Consider the following 19,826-nt stretch of genomic DNA (forward strand, 5'->3'; position numbering starts at 1 on the left):
AAGGCTGTAATTATTAGTAAAAACAACGTTCCCTTTTGTGTTCCATGAGAAAGGGCCTATTCCATTTCTTCTGAAAAATGCTTTGTTTTCAGAAATATGAGTGCAATATAGAGATGAAGATTTGTGTCTGCTCTTTCAAACAGCTTTCATGTGCTAGAATCAAAGTAACTTTGCGGTACTGCAGAGGGCAGTAAAAGTGCATGTTTAATTACATGCACACAAAAGAAATCTCAGAGTTACTTTACATTTGTTGTAAATGCCAGGAATCTAATTATACTTACTGATTCTGACCTTAGGAGCAACCCATAGTTCCAATAAAATCCCTTCAAGTCTGTCATCTCTCACTGTTCTTTCCATTTCCAGTTTCACTTGATCTTAAGCCCATTATTAGAGGGAATGGAGGATAATAGTAACTTAACAGCAGCCAGAGGAAAAATGGACTGGGGAGAGTCTGCCTGACAGATAGTACTGGCCTGCTCGTATTTAAAATCCCTAGTGCTACACAGTGGAGAGGTATCTGAAAATGCTTATTTAAATTGCCTTATAAAGACTTTTTTTTTCCCTTATACAAAGAATAAAGAAATTATTTCTTTTTTTTTTTTTATTTCCAAAGGGGTTGAGATTTCTGAAGGAAAACTCACTTAGGGATTTTGTCCACAGTTAATTGTTTCTGAGACCTTCCTAATCTATTTTCTTCAACATATTTGTTTAGAGCATGTTTGTCTTATATTGACCAAATTGCTGAGGCTCTAAAAGCATTGCCATATGAATTAAAAATGATACACTGTGGTAGGAGAGCTAGATGTAAAACCAAAGGAATTAGCAGCAACTGAAAAGAATTTGTTGTGAAGGCTATCACATACACTGCATAGAGGAAAAAACACTGGGAAGTAGTCCAAAGGTGTCAGTCTAATCTAGAGGCTGCTCATAGCCTGAGTAGTTGAACATTTTATGCAAGGACATGGCAGATCTAAAATTAATAAGTGCAGAAGGAATAAAACGATGCTCTGGTAGTCACCTGTATCTTATCTGGAAAGAAAAAGGAGGAATTTTAGCAAGCCAGACTTCTCTGGAAGCAGATTGAATCCTCAGGATGCAACCAGGATTTCTGGAACTTGAAAGAAAAGGTAAGAAAATACACACTACTGACTGATAAGCAGTGGCCTGGGGATTGTTTGGTAGACTTGGTACCAACTTACCAGATTAACTCACAATTTTTCTCTGACATCTGCCTATAAAATTCCTTCCCTCCATTTTCTCTATTTAGAGAATACCATTCAAGCAAGCCAAACCAGCAGTAATAAGCTCTGTGCAAGTCCCATATGGCATGAAGTGCACAGTGTGGTGGCAAGGCTTTACATGACTTGTAATCTATTTTTGTGACATTCTGGCCATTCTTCAGAAGAAATCTGAAGAAACATTCTAACTTCTTCAGATTTTCATCCCAATAATAAACTTATATTTCATAGATATATCTCGTTTGGGGATGAATATATATAAATGAGTATATAAAAATGTGAATATGCACACATACATGAACAGAAATGTTAACACAGTGCTCCCAGTATTAGTGAATTATATTCTTCTGACTAATAATCATTTGTATATTAAGCGAGGCCTCATGAGGAGAAGGCAGCTACAGCAAGGACTGTCACGTCCATGCAGATTCTGAAGTATTCTTCAGTTAGGGACCTCCTCATGGCCAGAAAACACCCAAAGAAACTTCCTGTGAAAAGTTTCCTGTTGACAAAGTCCGTGTTTTTACCTCATTTAATAAATTAACTCAGGATAATGCCAAGATATTCTTCCAAAAACTCCCAGACGAATCTAAGTTGGACTTTTGCTCTGTAGTTCTTAGGGGTGAAATGGATTTGGGCAGTGTGGAGTGAGGTACACTATGTCTCCTCCCAGCACCAATCTGTTTCACTAGAACCATAAGTGCAATTTGGGTTCTTAGCTGGAATTAAGCATAAAGATATATTTTTTTTTCATATTAGTGCAGTGTTTAAAAATTTGTTTATAAAAAGTTACCAAAAATTAATGTGTGCATTCCCAAGATCACAGAGGCCTGAAAATGTGACGACTTTCATTACAGAATGCAGTTCTCTTGCTTTTGTAGCCTCTCACAGTTTGGTTGTGATGCATTCATAAGGAAAAACAAATGGATTTTGTAACAATGCATTTTCAAAAGTAAAGCAGGTATTGAAGGGGAAAAAACATTCTTGCTGGTAGAGCATGTCTGGCTCTTAACAGCAAAACAGAGGCTCCACTTGACTGTTGTAAACCAACTAATATTGTATTAAAGCTGAGACTGGTGTTTTGCTTTCAGACTTTTTGCTGAGAGCCCTGCTTTTCGTGAGGGTGAAGATGAAAAAGGGATGATCCCTTTAAGAGCCTGATAGGTTCAGTCAGGAAATTCATATCTCACACACCAGGCAAAAATATGCTAGCAACTGCTGGGAAAATGACAACTGCAGTGTCTGATCGCTTGTCAAATCAATGAGGCTTTTCTCTCCTTTTGGTGAGAATTTATTTGCAGGGGTTGGTGAGCTGAGAAAATAAGATTCCTGACCTAATGGTCACCCCCATTGGTATCTCATTGTGGAAAATACTCTCTGCTGCAGTCCATTCAAGTGATTGGCAATGACAGCTTGGATGGATATTGTCAGTTGACAGGGCTTTGCACTCTTTCTGCTTTAAAAATGATGCGAAAGATCCCTTCCCCAGTGTGCAGCGCCACAAGTCGAGTTTATGAATGAATGGCTGAATGCACGCTTCTCCCCTGTCATCTGCAACAAAAAAATATCCCAATCCCATCCCTGAAATGATATGCTAAGTAAATTCACACACATGCGTTTAACACTCAAATGGGGCCTGAAGGCAAGCGGAGCAAGTCCTTCCAAACACCACGGCTGTATTTTTCTGTAGTCATTAGGAATTTCATGGAAAATGTAAAACTGCCCATTTGATATGGAAAATCTCCATGAAAAATGTGAAATTCCAGCATTTCCAGCAAGGTTTTGCTGACAGCTCATGCATGGAGAATAGTCTGAAAGACATGCATGCAATTAAGGGATCCATATAGCTGAGCTGGAGAGAACAACACAGGCAGTGGGGGATGTGGCCTTTGCTAGGGCCAGCTGGTGTCTGCTCCTGGACTCTCTGAGGGCACCAGACCATTGAGAGATGTGGGACGAAAGGAGAAAAAAGAAAACACAGAAGCTTCAGAGAAAATGAACCAAGTCTATTGGAGAAAATCCCAAAGCTCCTAGGTAACTCCCCACGCCTCCCCCTTTCTGGGTGCTGTTCGATGCAGTACAGAGTGTGACAAGGAATCACTTGGTTTTGCAGACCTGATAGCAATGGTGCAAATATCAAGGATGCAGAGATACTGGGAAATTTAGCCAGGGAGCCAGGTGCTGGGCTGGGGAGATGAGGATGGCTTTGGAGTGAGGTGGTGCCTGAGGAGACTTTTGCTCTGTATCTAGGTTTGATTGTGACATTTCTGAATGGTTTTGCCCTATCAGGAAAGGCCCAATTCTTGTGTTTATTTTCGAAGAGTGACTTCTGCACATGAGCTTGAAAAACCCTCAGGTGTGTTTCTGAATACGGAGGATAAAACCATATAGAAGACCACAAAACCTCTCCTGCCCTGCTGCCCCCTCAGCATTTCCATTGCATTAAGACACTGCAGCACCACCATGTAGCTGATTTCTTGCTTTATGCATGGAAACGGCCACATTTATCTGAGAAACTGCAGTCCATTAACACCAGCCTGGCCCTGTAGCACTCCTGTATTTAACTAATGTCAGCAAGAAGGGGTTGAACAGCTGGAGCAAGGGGTTGCAGGTTTGCAGAAGGAGAATGAAACACTGAAGAAAAGGGAACTGCCCTGCAGTGTGTTTGTTCTGAAGACATCCCTCTAAAGTCACATACTGCCATCATTCCTATTTGACAGGTGAGCCTGAGACGGGGCAGGTAGGGAGGTGCAGAGGTGGCTGTGGGATGTTAGAGCCAGCATGGATCTGGGCACAACACTGCACACAAGATCACCTGGACCCGAAACTGCATCATCCCACTGTGTGACTCCAAGTTCTGCTGCTGCTGGATTGCCTTTAGCTGGAAGAGCTCTCCTCTGGCACTCCTTGCAGCCTATGGAGACTGGGATTAAGCAGTGCTCCCATCATGCAAAACATAAAGGAATGCACAGGCATGTGAAGGAACTGGGAAAGGATAATGCCCTGACACACATCTGAGGACTGCTGTACAGTTTTCTCCCATGGCAGAGAGAGCTCACACTTACTTTTTCATGCAGTGTTTAGGAAATACCTTTTGTATGTGAGCAGTGCTTAGGAGAGAAGCTGGACGTAGATGATGGCACAAAAAAGGGAAGAAATGAAGCATCAGTTGGTGTTGTATGTGAATGTAGAACGGAGGTCCACTATGGGATTGGAGATGACTTCAGCAGAGGCTGGCTGAGGAAACATGATTTCTGTGCTGCTTCTGGTGCATATTTAAGAAAGGTCAGTACAGCCATGCAGCCTCATAGCAAAACAGCCTCAGCTAGTTGCCCTCTCACAGCTGCACCATCAAAGCAATCACATTTAAATGTTTTGTTTGGTCTTCCTCCCTTCCCAAATCCACGAGCACTCCCACGCACAGGCAACATATAACCCATGCAGCAGGAGTGTGAGGTCCTGTCGTGTGAGCTTTGCAACTGCGAAGAAAGAAGGTAAGAAGCTTTGCTTTCGCTGTACTCCGAGTCACTTTCATTGCAACCCGAACAAAACTGTTTACTCATTGACTTAACCAACTTTTTTCCAGAAAGGCTTGGGCATCCTGTGAGGCGGCAGCGCTTTGTTTGTAAGGTCTGTTTGCTTTACAAGGCTGCCTGCAGCACAGGGAAAATGGAAGCAAAGGGGACCCTTTGTAAGACCCTGTTGGCTAAGGCTGCAGTTCAGCCTTTATCCCTGTTCTACTTTTTTTCAGAGCCATTTACTTCCACCCCGTCTGCGTTTTAGCTGTGTTTGTGTTCTCTTTAAAAGGGTATCTTGTGTGGCCCGGGAATGACAACCAGTGACATGAGCATGTGGAGCGTGGAAGAGGAGAGCACTTTGCAACATTAGGACAGAAATTACAGGACGTATCAGGTATGACTGGTAAAGATCTGTGCACAATACATGATGGCGATTTAAGGAGAAGATGCTGCTGCTGGAGAGGGAGGTCCTTGGGGAAGAAAGCATATCCAGACTTACAGCTCCTTCATTGGTTTCCTAGTGAGTGTGTTTGCCATATGGTGCAGCTAGTTTGCAAGGGGTATAATGTGGCATGGCTGCTAGGTTAGCATATTGCCCAGCAGGGTGTGGCATGCACACCTTTATTAACATCACACTCCTCACATTTTGGAAGGCGATCGCTTTTGTGATCGCTGTGGACACGTAGGGCTGCGGTTAACCATTGGCTCCAATGGTAGGTATTGTCCAGGATTTGACTGTATTGACACATAAAGCCCTTTAGTGAGAGTAAGGTGGTGGTTTATATGAGTCAGCTGGCTGTTAACCAGGGTTTGGCTGTGGATTAGTGCTTTTTTATCAGCGGAGTGTTTCATGGTGAGAAACAACTCACTCATAGTTTGTATTTTCTTCACTTTGCCTGCGGAAGACCAGCCAGCCTCAAAGGCAAAGTTCATTATTCCTAAGGGAAAATACAGCTCTGCAGTTCTGTAATATTGATATTGCTTGAGCACCTGATTTCTCTCCTTATGGAAAAGGCAGGATTTCAGCAGGCAGGGCCAACTAATGAGAACAGACATGCCTTCCCTCATTGTTTACACATGCCTGCCTGGAAAAGCTCCACACAGGGTTACTCTGCAGCAAAGGTTCTTTCACTCCGTAGACAAAAATAATTGTTCTCAGATAAAGTCTCTTGTATCCTGGGACAGAGCCTAGATTCTTCTGTTAAAAAAAAGCAGTTTTGCTGTTGCTCCAATAGCAACAGCCACAAACAGACCCGTCCAGAACCAGTTGCACCAGCCAAGCCCTCTTGCCTTGATTAGTGGGCAGAATGTGGGTGAAATGATAAGGAGTGCATGGCAAATTGAAAATAAAAGTGATGCATTGTTCTCAAATTCAGAGACTTCACTTTCTGCTTATGTGCCCTGTCGTCTTTTCAGGGGAAAAATATTCTCATTCCCTTAAAATGCTGGAGGTCACTCGACCATGGTGAATGTACTTGAATCTTAAGATTTATGATTGCAATCCTGTTATCTGCAGTGTCAGGATGATTATCCCAGCAGTCCTGTGGGATCAACATAAAAATTGTTGGACAAGAAAATTATTTGTCAGGAATTACAGCAAGGAGATGATTTGTTCTGAATTTGAAACAGACATAGTTATTTGCAGCTGCTCTGGCTGTCCCCTCCCTTTTTCCCATGCTGTCCGAACAAGATGAGATGCAGGTTCTTGTTTCTTTGCTCAGCGTTTGTTGGCTGTTTATATTCTCACTTGTTGTCTTTATTTCACAGCTGTGAATGTGCAAAAACTACACCATGTGTTAAATATGACTGAAAGATATTTTATCTTCTGTGGCCAAGGATTTATTTTCTTCACCTTCAAAAGCTTACTATTGCCACAGCCCTAATCTCTTTAACAAAACAAAAGATGAGCCCAGTAACAACTATGCTGCCACTTTCAGTATAATTTCTTAAAGCTCCTGTCAACTTTCTGCAACACTTTAAATCAAATAGAAACTGGCCTTCAGTGCAGCAAAGTATGATAAATTGTGAAGCTTCTCTGGCAACAGAAAGATTATTTTTATTCTTTTAGAAATAATTTCATTGAAACATTTCTTCTCTAAGCACCCTCTCCCCTCAGCTATGTCTGCACATCTTACTTAGAAAACAATTTCAGCCCTTGCATAAATTTGAACTGCTAGGTAGTTCAGTGGGCTTCAGTGCCTGAAAAAATGTATAAACACTTGAGATAACTTGTTTGATATGAGATCTGTTGCAGTAAATCCTCTGTCTGACTGTCAATGACCCAGATTGGATGTTTGGGAAGGCCACAGAACACAGCCTGCGGTAGGTAAGGAGCTCCAATTCTATTACATCAGGTTTTCTGCCTCCAACTGATTTCTCAGTTCTCAACTACAACCATGTGTTCATCATGTTGGGCTTCTGTTGTGGACTTACTGAATATGGTTTTTGAAAACAAGAGCCTTAACCAGACACCCAGCTGGGTCGTCTGGGTGGTGAGATGTGAGTTGTTTCATCTACACTTGTGCTCTGATTGTCCATATCATCTTCCATGAACAGCTAGAGATCAGGTGTCCGTGAGGCTTCTCCCAGTGGTATCCAAAGACTTTTAGTAGGCTCTGTGAAATGAATGGGAACTCATTCCTTCATCTTTTGCAGTTGTATTGTCACAGAAATGCAGCAGAGCAGACATTGCACAACTACTTAGGACTGCATTGTGATTAAGGTCACAGCAACTTGAAAATTGTTGTCATAAGTCACAACTCAACAATTTAAATTCTGTTATCTGCTCATCCATTCTTACTCTTCATTGATACTTACACTCTGATTTATAACCACATCTGTTTTATGGAGTGGGGCGGAGGAAGTGAGTCAAATTTAACAGCAGAAAAAAGTTCTAGTTAATGCCAAGCATCAATACAGGAGAAGTCCTTAAGAATGTGCCCTGACCTCTAGTAGGATCAGCTTCACCTCTCACATTCCTGGCAGGTATTGTCACACCTCTTCCTAATCCCAAATGCATCACTGGGTACACTGGAGACCAGACACAATTGTTGCCCAGGGGTCGGTACTGGAACCTGTCCTGTTCAATATCTTTATTGATGACCTGGATGAGGGGATTGAGTTTACCCTCAGTCAGTTTACTGCTGACATCAAACTGGGAGGAAGTGTTGATCTGCCTGAGGGTAGGAAGACCCTTCAGAGGGATCTGGACAGGCTGGATGGCTGGGCTGAGGCCGATGAGATGAAGCACAACAAGAATCTTTTTCTACTGACAAACCTCTTGCACCGAGTTTCTAAGCTTAGAGCCAGGCTGATTTCTGTTGCTCTCGATGAGTAGCATGTTAGTCCATGATATTTGGAGGTTTAATACAGACCAAAGCCTGTCCATCTTTGGTCCCCATGCTGGTAGGCTTAGGGTAGGTCAGTTTCCACTATCCTGAGCAAATGAATTAGTGTTAAATGGTACCCATGCCAATCATGTGTCTGAAGGACACATCTGGTCTCTTAATGCAGCTTGCGTAAGTAGTTTTCAAGCCAAATTTTGCTGGAAGATTAGTGCTGCTTTGTTAATGGCAAGTGCTTTGTGGGGGCTGTTTTGCTACAGTCCTGACCCCTATAAGGGAGGATGAAGTTATGTACCAGAGTTTGAGCTGTTCAACTGCTGCCAAAAAGGAGGACCCTGCTTTCTCCTACTCCTTCCGCTCTGCTTTTATCTCCAGCCAGCCACATGGTCCTTCCACTTACTTTGTGCTACCTCCTGTAGCTGTCAGACCCCTCTGTAAGCCAAACCAACTGCTAGATCAGGCCATTGATTTAGCACTGTGAAAATCACTAAGAGAGCCAGAGCAAGTGTAAGAATGTAAGGGGACCAAGAAACTAAGAGGGATGCTCCGAAGATCTTCAGATAGGTGGAGCTGTGCCTGAAGGCAGAAGTTCTTATGGCAAGAACGAATTTAACAGCTTGTTTATGGGGAGGGAAAAGCTTGCTTTTCTTCCTTCTGCTTCCAGCTTTTCTTTCCCTTCCTCTCCCTTTGGCCAGCTCTGGCACATGTTGAATCAATTCCTAAGCAGGCAGAAAACCACAAAAGGAACAAAAGAGAGTTTGCATCTCAAAGGGATCTACATTAGCACAGGGTCAGTGAGGGAGGGGTGCTGAGAACAGCGAGGTGACCTCCTGTTGCCTATTGGCTCTGGGTGTGCATTAGGCGTGCATACACGACCTGTCCCTCTGCCCCCAGTCCTTATCGTGGTACCAGATGGGACCGTGCTTGCTGTCTGTGCCCACCTCTGGGATGTGCCCAGCTGTGAGATGACGGGCTGCCAAGTCTTGTTTTACTGGAGGAAGGAGTTAGGAATAATTGTGAATATAAGAGGATGAGTGAAACCATTGGGAGATGCAACATCACATTCCTCTGACCAAAGATGTGAGGAACTAGTTAGGAACATGAAAACAGCACGTAGCCAGTTACGTCTGTTGGATGCTAGAAAAGAAGGTAATAACAGGCATACAATCTAAGGCTTCTCTGGTGTGTTCTCCTAGCTTCCAGCTATCTGTGGCTTAAGGGCTTCCTGAGTTAGAGATCATGCTTCTGTTTTTCACAGCACCTGGCATACTTTCCTCTTGCAAATTTATTTAATTGTGTCTTTGAATGCATGAAAACTTTGGAGTGATAATTTGAAATCCTTGGATGAAAAGACCCACAGGAATACAAACATGTCTAGCAGAAAACACCAGGATTTCTCCAGTATGATGAAAAGTTCCTGTAAAGAGAAGTTTCAGATCTTGAGTATAGAATCATAGAATGGCCTGGGTTGAAAAGGACCTCGAAGATCATCTAGTTTCAACCCCCCCTTCTATGGGCAGGGTTGCCAACATACATTCTGAAACATAACCAAAAGTAAAGATATTCAATTAGTATTGTAGATACAGTAAAAACTGCATATCTTTTGAAATACAGATATTGAGAAGATATAGATATTGAAAAGATATTGCATATCTTTTGCATATCCTTTTTTCTCCTCTTCCCCTTAAACACTGAGAGCCTCGTTATGCTTACACTACCTCAGTGCATGCTAATGGCTTTTGCCCACATTAACACTGATTCCGTTTCTCTTCCTGCCTTGAATACTCACAATGATAGAAATGTAGGACTGAAGACTTAGAGTCCCTGCAGCGTGCTGTACGTAGCTCTGAAGTGCCAGGATCAGCCAGCAGCCACCTACACTCAGACTCCCAGTACTTACCAATGCAGGAGAAAGCCAACTGATATTATCAACATCAGGAAACATTTTCACATGCTTCCCTAGCCTAGATGGGTCCCCTGGAGTAAAAACATCTCGGTGGGGCCCGCTCAGCAGGTAGGCTTCCACTTTCCCACTTGCATTTTCCTGATGGGAAACCTTTGGTGTTACTTTATGGGATTATACACCAGTGACTGGCACCACTCTGCAGACACTCGAGTCTCCCAATTTTCTACTTACTTTCTCTTCTGGATGACTGACCACCTAGGTAATACCTCCCCACTCAAACAACAGATAACCTTAACATTAGACAAGCAGGCAGAGCTCAAGGAGCATTTGGACACTGCTCTCAGACACAGAGTTTGGATTTTGGATGGTGTGTGGAGCCAGGAGGTGGTCTGGAAAAGAGCTCCTTGGGTTGGGTAAGACATAAGACCTCAACAATGCGTATCATTGCAAGAGATGTGCTTATGGCAGCCATGAATGTTGAAGGTTCCTGGCAGCATTTTTGTGCTTCCAGAGCTCAGCTGGCTTGAGGCCAGGATCCAGGAACTGATAGATGGAGAACCTCGCTGGTGTGGTGAAAGAAGCTTCTACTCCCTGTTGGTTTCCTGTAGCACAGAAAATTATTATACATCCAGCAGTGCTGTGCTGACTTTCCAACCCACCTCCTGCAAAATCCAAATTATGGAATCATAGAATCATTAAAGTTGGAAAAGACCTCTAAGATATTCTAGTCCAATAATCAACCCAACACCACCATGCCCACTAATCCTTGTCCCTCAGTGCCACATCTACATGGTTCTTGAAAACCTCAAATGCCCCAAAGAATCCTCCAACAGTGACGGATTGCTGCTCTTCTGCAAGAAAGGAAAGCAAAGAACTGCACCAGAGACAGCTGGGTTGGAGGGGAATGCATTCGTTTCAAGTCATAACATGGTCCCTGCAGGCCAAGGAGAAGCAGAGCTCAGCTGAGTGAGAACTCCATGGAGTGATTTGCATTGCTCTTTTCCATATGTTCATTAAAACCAGAGCAAACCTGTCCATGGGTGCTCCTTGCTTTGGTTTAGTTTCTCACCAGATTAAAGTAAACCGATAGGAGTCTGGTTTTAATACGCTGCAGGAACGTCCATTCCTCTGCTTTGCTCCAGGGTTTGTGTTAGTTTAATGAATTGGTTTAAATTAACATGGAGTTGAATTGGTGCAACTCTTTCATGTAGATGAGGCCTGAGGCTACCAGATAAACCAGAGACGAGGTGAGAGGACCTCTGAGTTCTACACAGCCCATCAGAAACCTGTAGGAATGAATTTGAGATCTATTTTTGTCTTTTAAAAGAAACCATAAAATGGCTGGAACAGCTCTAAGCAGAAAGATGGGGCCAGGGAGCGGTGGGGAGAAATGCCAGGAGGTTGTGAGAGCAATTTCTGGAGCTCATACCTGGGAGTGCCTCACCCTGCAGCCAGTGAGCTGCACATGTGCAGCACATGAATGGGAGAAGGGAGGAAGTACAGGGGAGGCTGCAGGGCTAAATCCCCAGCCCATTTAAAGTCAGTGGCAGAGCTCCACTAAGATTGGCCCTTGGCCCTGAATTCATTTGTTCCAAGGGTTGGCTTGTGCAATTGTTAATCTGTGCTGATGAGCAATAATTGCTACAGGAAGGGAAAACTGAAGCGGAGGCAGAGGCAGCAACACAAAAGCTGTGGAATCCACCCTGACCCTGCCTGGGCTCAGCACTTCGCTTTGTGGCTTTGCTGGGTGCATTGCTGGAGGGGAACATCCTTGTGCCAATGCCACATCAAAGTGCAACTTGTGGTGCAAGATCTCAGCAGACAGCAGCAGCCAGAGCTGCCTGCAAAATGAGCAGGAATAGTGCAGCTGGACGAAGGCTCAAGGCTCACCTTCTTTTTGGAGATGTTTGGAAGAATGCAGAACCTGGTCAACCATACAGACAGACTTAAGAAACTTTTACGATACAGAGCAAATTGATGTGATGGTCATTTGTGGGTTTTACATAGCGGTGCTTCCCCAAGAAGGTGTTATCATCAGGCCCAATTACAGATAGGGAAACTGCAGCACAGAAGAGAAATGGCTTTGCCTGATGTCACATAGGAGTTCAGAGGCATAGCGGGGCCTATCTTCCATGCTTCAGTTCTGTCCTGTAACTTACAGGACAAATCCAGCCTTCTACTTTGGGTAATAACTAAATTAATTCAGAAGCTTTATTTAATACTGCAATATAAATAAAAAAGTATTTTAACTTGTACCACAGATATTTTTTCCTGCTAGATGTGAATAGCATGGCTCTGGAGTGGCCGGAACATTGTTTTTTCTCCTCATCATTAATGCTGCAACGGGACATTTGCTATGACTCTTCCTAAGACATCTGTTTTCAGGAACCCAATCATCCGGGAAGCATTTCAGATAACATTTAAAGATAGCTGAAGGAACTGAAGACGAAAAGTCCGCTGTCCTGGTCCTGTTAAATAATATCAGGATATAAGGGTTTAGAATTCTTTTGAGCTCTAGCCAGTATTGCAATTGAAACTCTGAAAAAAAGGAAATCAAGCGAGGCTTGTTATGAGCACTCCAGGGAGGTCAATTGTCTCATTTTGCTGCTCTCAGTGGCCTATATCCTTAATTTAAAGGAGATAGAAATCTCATGTTTGTAAATGAACCAACATCTCCTGTTGAGTTATGCCGATCATCCTTAGTGCCACATCTGTTGTTCTGAACGACGTGATGCATGCAGCTGTTAGGCACTGATCCAGGGGACAAGTTCAGTGTGGCTCTTTGGACTGCAATTCCGTGTCTGTGCCAAGGCACAGCAGTGCTGCACTGGCTGTGGGTCCACAGACAGGTGATTCTATCTCTTTCCAATCTCTTGGACAAGTTCATAATTCCCATCAAATAATGCATCATTCAGCATTAAGACGTGGCTTTGACGACAGGCATTTTGCTCATCATTTCTACGGTTTTATTGGCAAATAATGGTAGCCATCAGAGTCAAAGCACTGAAAACCCCCCAAAGTCTAAATTGTTTGATATAAAGCTGTGCTTTCTTTCCTGTTACATCTCCTGAGCTTGTTGTCAGCCATCCAAGAAACTGCTGTGTCCACTGGTCTTCTGGCTGACCTATCCAATCTATACATTTTTCCTCTTTCTTGTGTTACACGAATTAAAACTGAAACAGAATGCAATTAAGGTATTTTAAAAAATTTTAAAAAGACCAGTGGTTGCAGAAATGTTCTTTCCTCTGTTCCATGCTGGGTTAGAACATTTATTCTGATCGTGGCATAACATATATAGTTAAATATTGGTCCCTATACCCAAGGCACATGAAGCCTGAATTAAATAATTACAATTAAGCATTTATTATATGTTACATAGCATTTATATTACATAAATGTCATAGGGAAAATAGAGGGAGATGTGCACAACGACCCAAGAATTCACTTAGTTCAGGTTATTCCTTTGTACTGTAGCACTGAATTCAACAGTCCAGTCTAGAAGAACTGAGCCTCTCATGCTCTTTCTAACTCTACCAACCAGCTGGGTTTCCTTGCTGATGACCCCATTCCTTCCTCCCTCCGCTCCAGTCAGACTTCACATCTGGGGCTGGGAAGATTACCAGAGCCCAAAGGCTCCAGACAAGTGAGCAGTCTGTCCCTTACAAGCTTCCCATTTTCTTCGAAAGATATCCCATCTCACTTTTGCAGCAAATAGTCAATTACTTTCAGTCTCTAATGGGATTTGTCATCCGGTGTTTATTTCCAAACTGGAATGAAAACATCAGCATTACTCTAATTTGCACCAATAATCTTAGAAAGCAACAAAAATACTGGGCAGAATGCCTGCAGTTGCTTTTTCAAAGTATTTTGAGAATTCAGTTTCTTCAGATTAACTACTCTTGCTCTTTCTCATTCTCATTTCATACATTGAGACATAACTATTACATAACTAATAAAATAAACAATATATAATTAGGCACTAACTTCATTAGATCTAAGACCTTCTGGTTTGCTCAGAAGAGATCTGCTGACTAAAGCAAATGTTCCTTTGTAGTACGTACCACACAGGCTGGCAATTAATACTATGCAACTCTATAGAAGCTTATGTGAGTTTTGAAAGGTAACTTTTTCACTTATGAATTACTTTAAATCTTTAAATATATACATATAAATATACACATATATTTGAATTTATTGAAGATAACTGCCCTGTAACCCTTCAGACACCAGGCCTGGTGTTTCTTTGCTTCCAGAGTGAGGCCAAGAAGTTTCACGGGCTCTGCCTTCATAAATAATTCTTGCCATTCCCAGCTCCATTCATTCTTTGGGATGCTGTCCTAAAGGAGGTGGAAGTCTTGACAGCCCATGTTCAGCTTAGCACTGAGGCTTCTCAGCTTCTTAGTGATGCAGATGTGCTTAGAGCTGTGCTTGCAGGAAAAGCTGAATGTTCCTATCCCAAAGCAACCTCACAGTGGGGCTGAGGTTGTTTTGGGATCTCTGTTGCAGGCACGATATTGAGGAGCAGGGTAGGCTGGGGAGGAGTAGATAGGGTTGTGGCTTGGGTGAGTTCCCTGGACCACAGTATTACTTCGCTTCCTGCATGAATCTAGCAATGTTAAGAATTAAACCAGAGGTGTGCTTCGCTTCCATATGTTCTGCATCGTGTCATTTCCTGCTTTGTGCACCACTTTCTCACCTTAGTTAATTCATCAAAGGGTCATCTGTCTCTCTTTGCAGTCAAATATTTGAGTGGATGACATTGTCTTTGGTCAAATGACAGCTATGTAATAGTTGGAAAATGCAAAGCAAAATGTTAGAACCTATAGCTCCAGTGGTATATTGCTTTGCATTGAAGTCTGAGTGTTATGCAGATTTTATTACTCTGTACAACTTATGTTTTCTTACTCAGTTACAGCTGAAGGGCAAAATCAATGCCATGTCCAAACCCAAGCAAAGGAGTAGAGAGAGATCAAGGTTACAATCTGTTTTTGGACAGATCCATCTCTGGATGGATGAATATCCTCCTTCACACAATAAATATATGATGCATTAGGGTACTAAAGAATCTCTGTTATTTAGTAATGGAATTATAAACTATTTTGCTTTACATTTCCATTCATCTTAGACCTTTTTCTGGCATTAATCATTTCCTGTCATCTTCAACTTCTTAGGAAGTTCCCACTTCCTAAATGCACAGAAGAGACTAAATCTTCCATTATATTTTTCAGTGTTTTGGGGTTAATTAAACTAATGGAAGAATCCAATAATTTGCCCCTGGTAAGTCTTAGAAGGTGAAAATGTTTGTTTCCTTAGCAATACCTATGTTGCTAAATAAAACAGGAGCAAGTATTGTTTTGGATGAAGGAAGGTGGTACAACCTCTCTTCATGTAGACTGTATGGCACCGTGGTCCTTTCTGGGAGCATCTGGTTGCCTTGTAGGCCTAAGACATTCAACTTTGAGGTTCAACGTATCCAAAGCAATACAACAGCTGGGCTGGTGATGCCTCAGAAATACCTGCTATCCCCTAAGTCCTGCCAGTCATCCTGTGGGAGGGTACTTCTGGGCACAGACCACAGCTGTTGCAGAGTCATAGAATCATAGAATCACAGAATGGTTTGGGTTGGAAGGAACCTTAAAGCCCATCCAGTCCCAACCCACTGCCATGGGCCAGTTGCCCCCCAAAAGTTCAGGCTTCATGGCTCCATGCAAGCTGGCCTTGAGAGCTTCCAGGGATGGGGCACCCACAGCTCTCTGGGCAGCCTGTTCTCGAGCTCAGTGGTTTTTGCATTCAGAGGTCCCTTGCAGAGCAGCACATCAGCAGCAGAGGCTCCAGAAGTTCCCCTTTGAGGACCTGAAAGGTCCTTTCCGAAAAGTCTTCTGAATTCCCCTCTTAACTGGCATCAGAGAACACTGAATCTAGGTCCTAAATTAAACAGACTCAATATACCTTCATTGAATATATCTTTATATCCTTCCACATGTTGATGTGGGCTGATGCATCAGTAATTTTCTATGTAGTGACTTTAAGTTTGGGGGTTTTTCTATCTTTTTTTCATCATAAGTAACATTTTTGTTAGCTCTGCAGAAAGACCCGGCACATGAAAACTGCTCATGTCAGGTATTGTGACATGTCTGTGGTCAGCTGGTGTCGAGAGGAATGTTTGAGGAGGACATTTTCTCAGGGCTGCTCCAGAAATTGCTGGAGAATGGCAGCTCTGAGGACTAGGTCTCAAGAAATTATGGTAAAGCATTCTGCTGTGTAAGGGAAGAAGAAGGGAGGGGATGGGAAAAGTCAGATAAGGTTTGTCATTTAAACCTAAACACAGAATAGCCTCACCTTATATCTTGAAATCTGCATCAATTATAATGCCTTGTTCACTTGCAAATTTCACTTTAAGATAAAAGATCGTGCCTGGTTTGTTTGCCATTCCTACCGCCAAAGACAAGCTTCACTTACTCCCCTTTTATTCTCAATGACTAAGACTGAAAGAGCTAAATTACATTTCCTCCCCCCTATGGAAACCTGATGAACCAGTGTGAACCTGCACCTGAGAACCCCCGGGAACGCTGAGGATTTGGCCACACAGATCGGACAGTTGGATGCTTAATTGCATTCTGGGCACAAAGCCTGCCTGGATGTGCATCTTTCATTAAATGTGTGGGAGACCAGAGCAAAAATTAGACCCCGTTTAGGTGCCAGAAGGAGGAAAGTGGTGCAAAGGCTTTGCAGTGCCTGTGTTGTGCTGCAGACTATTGAACTCCTCCTGCTCTGAAAAGCACCCCCTGCATGTCAGCTTGGAGCTCCTAAGCCAGATTTGCTCTGGGTGCTGGGTATTTAATTATTGGATATTAATTATTGGGTACTGCATGCAGATGCACTGTGGTGCTGGTGCATAGTGTGAAGCAGGCATGAGAAAGCACAGCGTGCCTTAAAAGTGGCACCTCTGTACTTTGAGTCTCAAGACCTTTTCAGAGCTGTTTTGTAGCTGCGTTTTGTAGTTGCAGAGCAGCTGGAGCACAATGAGCGGGTACAGCCAGCGTCCAATACATCTCATGGTGTTCACTTGGGATTTGTAACTCAGGTCTGTCCTCCGGCTCTAAATCAAAACGTGAGTGAAATGCATTGAATGATCCCATTAATATAAATAGGGCTGAAGTTTAAAGCGGGGCTGTGTGAAAGGACTTTTGATACACTGGCTACTGTCGCCCACGAGTCAGCAGGTGGCACCGCCGGAACAATCGGAAACCACCAAACCTTCCCTGCGTCCCGCTTACAGCCCCAGACCTGAGCCTGGAGGGGAATGAGCATGAAACCCGCCTGTTCACAACACACAAGAATGCACAATGAGCACTTGCCAATTAGGGCCGTGGCTATTGTCTGCTAAAGGTCAAGTGTTGGCCTTGCTGAAATCTTTCAACACTGGCTCCGGCGATGGGAATTTAATATGTTTTATACTGCTGAAAAGGTGCTTGTCCCTGCACAGGGCACCGCCAGCCTTTCCCCTTCCATGTGCTCTGGGAGGCTTTGAGGAGGGAGGAACCCGGCGTTCTGGGATCTGAATCTGCTACCACCTCCCTGTGGGTGCTGGGGAAGAATGGAGATGTTGGCAGGGAGGGAGGAGAGGAGGTGGTTTGGCACCGTGGGGAAGGGGAGGGTGTTTGGGACTCGGTTTGTTTCACTGTCTCCCAAGAGATTTTCTTTGTAACCCCGGTGGTACATGTTTTTACAGATTACTACTTTTAGTATCTGTCACTTGAAAAGAATAGATGGTGGAGATACAGGGGGAAAAAACGAAAACACGTGCAAGCAGCAACACGTAAGCAACAAAAAGAACTTTCCCATGAAATACCCTGGTGATACGGATGTTTCAGGGTGCCTCACAAATCTCAGATTAGGGAAAAACTGGAGACCTTCTGCCAAACTCCTGGAACCAGAGGCTGTGGATGAGAGTGTCCAAGCTTCCTCGGCTCCGAAGCCAGATGATCTATTAGCCCCAAAACCATGCCAAGTTGCTGGCAAGGATCCCTTCCCAGACTCGGAAACAAGTAGTCCATGTTTGTATGTAGCTCTGCTGCTGTAGTTGCTGCTGCACGGTGGGGCTCAGTGGTGATGCAAAGGTGTTGGCTTGCAAAGGTGTTGGCTTGCACAGACACCTGGTCTGAGGTGAATCCCCTTGTGCAGAACTCAGGATAGGAGTCATGATGTTGCTTCTTTTGCTCCCCGTTTGGTGACAACCTTTATTCAAGGGGATGGGGACCTTGCTTCTGCTACTGACTGCAGTGTCTCTAGAGACCATGGGTTAGAGTGTCCCCATGGGGTGCACATTCAATTATTAATCTCTTGCACAAGGGCTGACCTTTGTTTCCACCAGTGGCACAGTCAGGATGAGATCAGGGTCATCCTTGAGAGACGACCTTCCATTGCCTTCATAGCCACTGACTGAGAGTGGAATTCACTGGGAACAGCCCTGTAGAGGACCTGGGGGTCCTAATGGAAGAAGGGTTGGACATTAACCAGTAGTGTGCTCTTGCAGCTCAGAAGGCCAATTGTATTCTGGGCTGAATCAAAAGAAAGGTGACAATGAGACAGGGAGATTGTCCCCCTCCCCTCTGGAGTACTGCATCCAAGCCTGGGGCACCCAGTACAGGATGGATGTGGAGCTGCTGGAGTGGGTACAGAGGGGAGGCATGAAGATATCAAAGGATGGAGCACTTCTCCTATGCAGAAAGGCTGAGGGGGATGGGCTTGTTCAGTATGGAGAAGAGAAGGCTCCAGGGAGACTTCATTGTGGCCTTCCACTACCTAAAGGGAACTTATAAGCAGAAGGGGACCAACTTTTTACATGATTTAATAGGAAAATGATGAAGGGCTTTAAATTAAAAGAGGGAAGATTCAGGTTAGATGTTAGGAAGAAATTCTTTACCCTCTGTAATGAGGCCCTGGCACAGGCTGCCCAGAGAGGCTGCAGGTGCCTAATCCCTGGAGGTGCTCAAGGCCATGTTGTAGGGGGCCTTGGGCAGCCTGATATGGTGGGAGGCAACCAGTCCATGGCAGGGGGTTGGAACTGGGTGGGCTTTCAGGTCCCTTCCAAGCTAAGCCATTCCGTAGTTCTATGTTTGGGCTCACTCACCTTCTTGGGCAGCCCCAGATGTGACTCTATGAGATATTTTCCAATGGGCATTGGATGGAGTTGGGCCACGATTGAAGTTACAGCTTAATCCCAGAGTTTTAATGTGCTCAACCTGCAGCTTGAACTATGTGCATTCTGTGTGTGTGTGGTCTTGAAAACTTGAAAAAAAATAATAATATTTGCCCATTTGTTGCTGTGGTGATGAAGGAGTGTGGAACAAAAGAGAGGTATTCCGGTTGCCCCGGGCCTGTGAACAAACAGAATCAGAGAGAGTTGGTGAGAATGTGCTGTTAGCTGTAACCAGAGAAGGCGGCAGTCAGCCACTGCTGCCTGCCTGCAAAGTCTTCGTAACCCCCTCTTTCATGCTTGCCCTAGCAAAATGGCATCGTCTAAAGCTGGATGACAAAGAACACCAACAGCTGGACTTGCATTGTGCCAGACCAGACTTGGCCCATAAATCAAGCAAACTGAAAATCTAGCCTCACTCCCTTCAAGGTATTCATTTTCCTAACTTCATTGATAACCTGGTGTGAGCAGATCTGAAGCAAAATGTTATCCTGGCATTGCCAGGACTCGCGGGCAGGCTGGAGGGGGAAGGCAGCGTGCTGACTCCCAGAGATAACAGGTGGAATGTAGCAATGGCTGCTTCTGTTTGCTCTGACTGCTGGGTACAGCTCTCCAGTGCTG

At 43.9% G+C, this 19,826-nt stretch overlaps 1 protein-coding gene across 1 annotated transcript in view; it reads left to right on the plus strand.

Annotated features, from left to right (window-relative positions):
- The first annotated feature begins 4,614 nt into the window (after positions 1–4,614).
- The window catches only part of FAM53A (family with sequence similarity 53 member A), a 91,473-nt gene continuing 76,261 nt past the window's right edge, over positions 4,615–19,826 (plus strand). The window contains exons 1-2 of the mRNA XM_090139778.1: positions 4,615–4,732; positions 5,046–5,150. The gene's annotated coding sequence lies outside the window, so the exon portion shown is untranslated. The remainder of the gene's footprint in view (positions 4,733–5,045; positions 5,151–19,826) is intronic.

The sequence above is a fragment of the Phasianus colchicus genome, chromosome 4 (genome assembly GCF_987193195.1).
Source record: "Phasianus colchicus chromosome 4, bPhaCol1.hap1.1, whole genome shotgun sequence".
NCBI lineage: Eukaryota > Metazoa > Chordata > Aves > Galliformes > Phasianidae > Phasianus > Phasianus colchicus.